The sequence below is a fragment of the Arachis hypogaea genome, chromosome 6, assembly GCF_003086295.3.
Source record: "Arachis hypogaea cultivar Tifrunner chromosome 6, arahy.Tifrunner.gnm2.J5K5, whole genome shotgun sequence".
NCBI classification, from domain to species: domain Eukaryota; kingdom Viridiplantae; phylum Streptophyta; class Magnoliopsida; order Fabales; family Fabaceae; genus Arachis; species Arachis hypogaea.
The window spans coordinates 22,994,249-23,002,887 of record NC_092041.1 but is presented as its reverse complement, the minus strand read 5'-3'; positions in this window follow the sequence as shown (position 1 = coordinate 23,002,887).

The following is an 8,639-nucleotide window of genomic DNA, read 5'->3' as shown; positions in this document are numbered from 1 at the left end:
ACACAATAGTTTTTGTGTATATGCCAAAGAGCCAATATTGATGATCACAATTTCGTCCACCAAGTTTTTGGCGCCGTTGCCGGGGATTATTTGAATTACAATTACGTGCAACTACAGCACCAAGTTGATCCGGCAACAACACCAAGTTTTTGGCGCCGTTGCCGGGGATTATTTGAATTACAATTACGTGCAACTACAGCACCAAGTTGATCCGGCAACAACACCAAGTTTTTGGCGCCGTTGCCGGGGATTATTTGAATTACAATTACGTGCAACTACAGCACCAAGTTGATCCGGCAACAACACCAAGTTTTTGGCGCCGTTGCCGGGGATTGTTCGAGTATGGACAACTGACGGTTCATCTTGTTGCTCAGATTAGGTAATTTTCTTTTCAAAAATCTTTTTCAAAAATTTTTCTTTTATTTTTCGTTTTTCCAAAAATATTTTCGAAAAAAAGTAATAAAAATACAAAAAAATCATAAAATCATAAAAATAAAAAATATTTTGTGTTTCTTGTTTGAGTCTTGTGTTAATTTTTAAGTTTGATGTCAATTGCATGCTTTTAAAATTTTTCTTGCATTTTTTCGAAAATCTCATGCATTCATAGTGTTCTTCATGATCTTCAAGTTGTTCTTGATAAGTCTTCTTGTTTGATCTTGATGTTTTCTTGTTTTGTGTCTTTCCTTGTTTTTCTTGTGCACTTTTGCATTCATATTTTCCATGCATTAAAAATTTCTAAGTTTGGTGTCTTGCATGTCTTCTTTGCATTTAAAATTTTTCAAAAATATGTTCTTGATGTTCATCATGATCTTCAAAGTGTTCTTGGTGTTCATCTTGACATTCATAGCATTCTTGCATGCATTCATTGTTTTGATCTAAAAATTTCATGCATTGAGTGTTTTTGTTGTTTTCTTTCTCATAATTAAAATATTCAAAAAATCAAAAAAATATCTTTTCCTTATTTTCCTCCAAATTTTCGAAATTTTGGGTTGACTTGGTCAAAAATTTTCAAAATTAGTTGTTTCTTACAAGTCAAATCAAAATTTCAATTTTAAAAATCTTATCTTTTCAAAATCTTTTTCAAAAATCATATCTTTTTCATTTTTTTTATTATTTTCGAAAATTTCAAAATTATTTTTCAAAATATTACAAAAATCTTTTTCTTATCTTTATATCAAATTTTCGAAAATTAGCTAACAATTAATGTGATTGGTTCAAAAATTTGAAGTTTGTTACTTTCTTGTTAAGAAAGGTTCAATCTTTAAGTTCTAGAATCTTATCTTGTAGTTTCTTGTTAGTTAAGTCATTTTAAAAATTAAATCTTTTTCAAAATATCTTTTTCAAATATATCTTTTTATCTTTTATCTTATCTTTTTCAAAAATTTTATCTTTTTCAAAATTTGATTTCAAAATATCTTATCTAATTTCTTATCTTCTTATCTTTTTCAATTTTGATTTCAAAATCTTTTTCAATCAACTAACTAACTTTTTGTTTGTTTCTTATCTTTTTCAAAACCACCTAACTACTTTTCCCTCTCTAATTTTCGAAAATTCTCCCTCTCTTTTTCAAAAATTCTTTTTGTTTTAATTTTTAATTTTAATCTTATCTTATCTTTAATTTTCGAAAATTACTAACCTCTTTTTCAAAAATTATTTTCGAAAATTTCTCTTCTCTTTTCTTCTTCTATTTAATTATTTAATTACTAACACTTCTCTTCACCTCTCTTCATCTAAAAATCCAAATTCTTCTTCATTCTTCTACCCCCCTTCTTTTTTCTACTAACATTAAGGAATCTCTATACTGTGACATAGATGATTCCTCTTTCTTTTCTTGTTCTCTTCTTCCCTATATGAGCAGGAACAAGGAAAAAGACAAAAGCTTCCACCTCTGAGTCATGGGAGATGGAAAGACTAATATAAGCCGTCATAGCTCAGTGGTAGAACATGTGGCTGCAAATCAAGAGATCCCTGAGATACCTCAGGGGATAAATTGTCCTCCACACAACTATTGGGAGCAAATAATGATAAAAACACCAAAATCACTAGGGATCATGCAACAGAAGCAAGGAAGAGACATAAAGGAGCTCAAAAAGCACCATTGGATCTTCAAGAAGGCGCCACCCTCACTCAGGTGGACTCATTCCTTGTTCTAAATTTTTTTTCTCTTTTTCCTACTTTTCATTTTTTTTTATATGTTTATCTACTTCATGATCATTAGTATGTAGTAACTATGCCTTAAAGATTATGAATAATTCCATGAATCCTTCACCTCTCTTAAATGAAAAATGTTTTAATTCAAAAGAACAAGAAGTACATAAATTTCGAATTTATCCTTGAATTTAATTTAATTATATTGATGTGGTGACAATACTTTTTGTTTTCTGAATGAATGCTTGAACAGTGCATATTTTTGATCTTGTTGTTTATGAATGTTAAAATTGTTGGCTCTTGAAAGAATGATGAACAAAGAGAAATGTTATTGATGATCTAAAAAATCATGAAATTGATTCTTGAAGCAAGAAAAAGCAGTGAAAAAGCAAAAGCTTGTGAAAAAAAAATGGCGAAAAAAAATAGAAAGAAAAAGAAAAAGCAAGCAGAAAAAGCCAATAGCCCTTAAAACCAAAAGGCAAGGGTAGCAAGGATCCAAGGCTTTGAGCATCAATGGATAGGAGGGCCCAAGGAAATAAAATCCAGGCCTAAGCGGCTAAATCAAGCTGTCCCTAACCATGTGCTTGTGTCATGAAGGTCCAAGTGAAAAGCTTGAGACTGAGTGGTTAAAGTCGTAATCCAAAGCAAAAGAGTGTGCTTAAGAGCTCTGGACACCACTAACTGGGGACTCTAGCAAAGCTGAGTCACAATCTGAAAAGGGTCACCCAGTTATGTGTCTGTGGCATTTATGTATCCGGTGGTAATACTGGAAAACAAAGTGCTTAGGGCCACGGCCAAGACTCATAAGTAGCTGTGTTCAAGAATCAACATGCTTAACTAGGAAAATCAATAACACTATCAAAAATTCTAAGTTCCTAGAGAAGCCAATCACTCTAAACTACAAAGGAAAAAGTGAGATGCCAAAACTGTTCAGAAGCAAAAAGCTACAAGTCCCGCTCATCTAATTAAATTAATATTCATTGATATTCTGAAATTTATAGTATATTCTCTTCTTTTATCCTATTTGATTTTCAGTTGCTTGGGGACAAGCAACAATTTAAGTTTGGTGTTGTGATGAGCGGATAATTTATACGCTTTTTGGCATTGTTTTTATATAGTTTTTAGTAAGTTTGAGCTACTTTTAGGGATGTTTTCATTAGTTTTTATGTTAAATTCACATTTCTGGACTTTACTATGAGTTTGTGTGTTTTTCTGTGATTTCAGGTAATTTCTGGCTGAAATTGAGGGACTTGAGCAAAACTCTGAAAAAGGCTGACAAAAGGACTGCTGATGCTGTTGGAATCTGACCTCCCTGCACTCGAAATAGATTTTCTGGAGCTACAGAACTCCAATTGGCGCGCTCTCAACGGCGTTGGAAAGTAGACATCCAGGGCTTTCCAGCAATATATAATAGTCCATACTTTATTCGAAGAATGACGACGTAACTTGGCGTTAAACGCCAAGTTCATGCTGCTGTCTGGAGTTAAACGCCAGAAAAACGTCATGATCCGGAGTTGAACGCCCAAAACACGTCATAACCTGGAGTTTGACGCCAAGAAATGCCTTAGCTCGTGGATTGATCAAGCTCAGCCCAAACATACACCAAGTGGGCCCCGGAAGTGGATTTATGCATCAATTACTTACTCATGTAAACCCTAGTAGCTAGTCTAGTATATATAGGACATTTATCTATTGTATTAGACATCTTTGACCACTTTAAGTCTTTGATCATTCGGTCACTTGATCATGGAGAGGGCTGGCCATTCGGCCATGCCTGAACCTCTTTTGCTTATGTATTTCTCAACGGTGGAGTTTCTGCACACCATAGATTAAGGGTGTGGAGCTCTGCTGTACCTCAAGTATTAATGCAATTCTATTGTCTTTTATTTAAATCTCTTTTATTCTTATTCCAAGATATTCATTCGTACCCAAGAACATGATGAATGTGATGAGTTAGATAACCCTCATTATTATTCTCACTTATGAACGCGCGTGATTGACAACCACTTCCGTTCTACATGCAACAAAGAGCTTGAATGTGTATCTCTTAGATTCCCCAACAGAATCTTCGTGGTATAAGCTAGATGGATGGCGGCATTTATGAGGATCCGGAAAGTCTCACCTTGTCTGTGGTATTCCGAGTAGGATCCTGGGAATCCGGAAAGTCTCACCTTGTCTGTGGTATTCCGAGTAGGATTCCGGTAATGAATGACTGTGACGTGCTTCAAACTTGTAACCTGCTGGGCGTTAGTGACAGACGCAAAAGAGGGATTCTATTCCAGTAGGGGAGGAAACCAACCGGTGATTAGCCGTACTGTGACAGAGTGCGTGAGCATTAGTTTTCACTGCGAGGATGGGATGTAGCCATCAGCCATGGGTGATGCCTCCAGACTGGTTAGCTGTGCGAGTGACAGCCGCATAGGATATTTCCCCGAGAGGAAGAAAGTAGCCACAGTTGATGGTGAACCCCTATACAAAGCTTGCCATGGAAAGGAGTAAGAAGGATTGAGTAGAAGCAGTAGGAGAGCAGGCGTCCCTGGGCTCTACAGCATCTCCATCCGCTTATCTGAAATTCCAACCAATGAATCTGCATAAGTATTCTATCCCTTTTTATTATTCCTTTTTATTTATTCATTCCAATAATCACAATTACCCTTTAATCTCCCTAACTGAGATTTGCAAGGTGACCATAGCTTGCTTCATACCAACAATCTCTGTGGATTCGACCCTTACTCACGTAAGGTTTATTACTTGGACGACCCAGTACACTTGCTGGTTAGTTGAACGGAGTTGTGAATTTAACCAAGAGACACAATAGTTTTTGTGTATATGCCAAAGAGCCAATATTGATGATCACAATTTCGTCCACCAGCCATCTTGTGGGTAGTGTGACCGATGCTTATGAGAACTTAAAATCTCAGGTTCGAGTTCTTGCTCCTGAGCTTGACCTGACTCTTTTTAGTTTGGACAACATCGTGGAGGATGGTAAGATTGTCCCTGCCCTGGATGAAGAAGAAGAGGAAGGTCCTCCCCCTGCTCCACCAGTCAAAGCTTCTGCTGCCACTAATTCTTCCATTCCTGCTGCCGAGGTCAACCATCCCGAGTCTGATCCGGATGTTCAAGTTCTAAATCGGGAGGATGGGACTGTAGATGCGACCCCTTTGAAGATCGTCCCTCCCTCTTTGACTCAAGATGTTGCTGCTGATAAGACCTCGGATCCTTTATGATTTCTGATGTATTTTTTATAGCCCATCTTTGTGGACTTTTGAACTCTGAATTTTTGTAACTATTATGTGGCCTGGCTTCTTTGTTGACACTTCAGTTGCTTTTATGCAACTTGATTTTAAAAAACAAAGCATCGTTAAACTCTTAGGCTGCCGTTTGGGTGGCCTTTGAGTCTTTTAAATTATATATGTGTTTTGGTATATTTGATTGCTCCTCTGCAATTTCTGTGAAACTGTGAAGAGTGTCAACATTTTGCTTGTCCGACCTCTTTTTGTTTGTTTTGTCTACTTTCTGCTCGGTCGAAGTGAGATCTTTGGGGCTAATTTGTCCGACAACCTTTTTCTTTCTATTGTTCTCGTGGAACCCTTTTAGTTAGTCTGAACAATTTTAATAGCCTCGTCGTGGAGTCGTGGCTTTTTGGGTGAAATTGTGTCCCTTTTAGCGCACGCTTTTGTTAGTCTGACTTCTCTTGTCGGTCCGTTGATCCGACTTCTCTTGTCGGTTCTTCTTAAGTTATTTTTAGTAATCCATTTTTAATCAGACCTTGTCAGGACTCTTTCTATGGATTACTTTTTATAACTTTTTGTTGCTTTGATTGGTTTGGTCTGACTTCTTCTGGTCGGTCCCTCTTAAGTTATTTCTAGCAATCCATTTTTATTCAGACCTCGTCAGGCCTCTTTCTATGGATTGCTTTTTATAACTTTGTAGCTTTGTGTGGTCCGACTTCTTCTGGTCGGTCCTTCTTAAGTTATTTCTAGCAATCCATTTTTATTCAGACCTCGTCAGGCCTCTTTCTATGGATTACTTTTTATAACTTCTTGCATTAATCTATTTTTGTCGCTTTCATCTTGTCGACTTTGTCGTGATCGGGTGATGAATTTGGTTTTCATCTTGTTGACCTTATCGTGATCGGGCGATGAGTTTGGTTCTCATCTTTACCGACCTGTAGCTTTGTAATCGAGCGATGAATTTTTGCGTTCAGATTAATACGTCTTGTTAAAAAAAAGCTTTGTAGAGAATTTGAAAAACTTTATTCAAAAAATAGGCATATAGATAAGAATATATATACATGTAGATATTTACCCTTTTATGTCGGGCAATTTCTGTAGATCTTGGCTTGGTGCCTCATTAAAAAACTTTTTCAGGAAAAAGAGTACACCTTGACCTAAGATCTTTATTACCTCCTAACTATAGTACCTTCTTAGGTTTCAGGCGTGCCATGACCTTGGTAACTCTTGCCCCTCAAGGTCGGAGATCTTGTAGTAGCCTTTTCCCAGTACCTCTATAACTTGGTAAGGTCCTTTCCAGTTAGCTGCTAGCTTTCCCTCTCCTGATCAACCTGCTCTGATGTCATTTCAGATTAAGATGAGATCGTTGTTGGCGAAACTGCGCTGGACTACTTTCTTATTATATCTTGAGGCTATGCGACATTTTAATGCTTCCTCTCTGATCCGAGTTCTTTCTCGAACTTTCGGAAGTAGGTCGAGTTCTTCCCTTTAAATTTGGGAGTTGGCCTCTTCATTATAAAAGATCATTCTGGGGGATCCTTCTTCAATCTCTACTGGGATCATTGCCTCCATTTTGTAAGCCAATCAGAAGGGTGATTCTCCTGTGGTAGAGTGTGGATTTGTCTGATATGCCCATAGGATTTGTGGGAGCTCTTCAGCCCAAGCTCCCTTTGCATCCTATAATCTCCATTTTAACCCAGCTAGTATGACTTTGTTGGCAGCTTCTGCCTGTCCATTGGCTTGTGGGTGTTCTACGGATGTGAATTGGTGCTTTATTTTTAGGGTGGCTACCAATTTTCTGAAACCTATGTCGGTGAATTGAGTACCATTGTCTGTAGTGATGGAGTGAGGAACCCCAAACCTCGTAACAATGTTTCTGTACAAGAATTTCTGACTTCTTTGAGCGGTGACATTGGCTAGGGGTTCTACCTCAATCCATTTTTGTGAAATAGTCTACTCCTACAATGATGAATTTACTTGTCCCGACCCATGGGGAAAGGGTCCGAGAAGGTCGAGTCCCTATTTTGTGAATGGCCAGGGCGACGTCACACTAATGAGTTCCCTATTTTGTCTTGACAAATTCTGCCACTTCTTTTTGCAGTGTCGGCCAGAAGAATCCAGCTCGGAGTACTTTCTTACAGAGAGCTCGTGCCCCTAAGTGGTTGCCACACATGCCGATGTGTACTTTTTCCAAGACTTCCCATGTTTGAAAGTCAGCATACATTTTAGGGGGGTGTTGAGATCCCTCTCCTATATAGGATGTCGCCCATTATGGTGTAGTATTGTGCTTCCCGCTTTAGCCTCTTTGACTCCTTTTTATTTGTGGGAGTGTCTCTGGCTTAAGGTAATAGGATTATGGGGTCATCCACCCTTGATCCTGGCCTGATATGGCTAGGACTTTTTCTTTCTCCGAGATTGATGGGCTTTGCAATGTTTCCTGGATGAGGCTTCTATTATTGCCCCTTGGTTTGGTGTTGGCTAATTTTGAAAGTGCATCAGCTCGAGCATTCAGTTCCTGAGGAATGTGGTGGATCTCATATTCCCCGAGTTGTCTGAGCTGTTCTCTGGTTTTATTCAGGTATTTTTTCATGGTAGGATCCTTGGCTTGGTAGTTCCCTACTATTTGTGAGGTGATTGCTTGTGAATCGCTGAAGACGATAAGCTTTTGAACCCCAACCTCTTTAGCCAGTCTCAAACCGGCTAGTAATGCTTCGTAAGCGACCTGATTATTAGAAGCAGGGAACTCAAACTTTAGGGAAAGTTCTATTTGGGTTCCCTAATCGCTTTCTATTATCACACCTGTGCCACTCCCAGGTTTGTTTGAAGCGCCGTCTACGTAGAGATTCCATTTTGTAGGAGTTCTTGGGGTGTCAGTGTATTCGGCCTGATTATTAAAAGCAGAGAACTAGAACTTTAGGGAAAGTTTGATTTGGGTTCCCTGATCGCTTTCTATTATCACACCTGTGCCATTCCCAGTTTTGTTTGAAGCGCCATCTAAGTAGAGATTCCATTTTGTAGGAGTTCCCGAGGTGTCAGTGTATTCGGCAATGAAATTGTCCAAATACTGTGACTTGACGGCCGTCCGAGCTTCATATTGAAGATCAAACTCAGATAACTCGACTGTCCACTGTAGAATTCTTCCGACTAGGTCTGTTTTTTGTAGAATGCCTGTTATGGGCTGGTTGGTCCGCACCTTGATGTTGTGAGCTAGAAAATAGGGGCGAAGTCGTTGAGAGGTAAGTATGAGGGCGTAGGCGA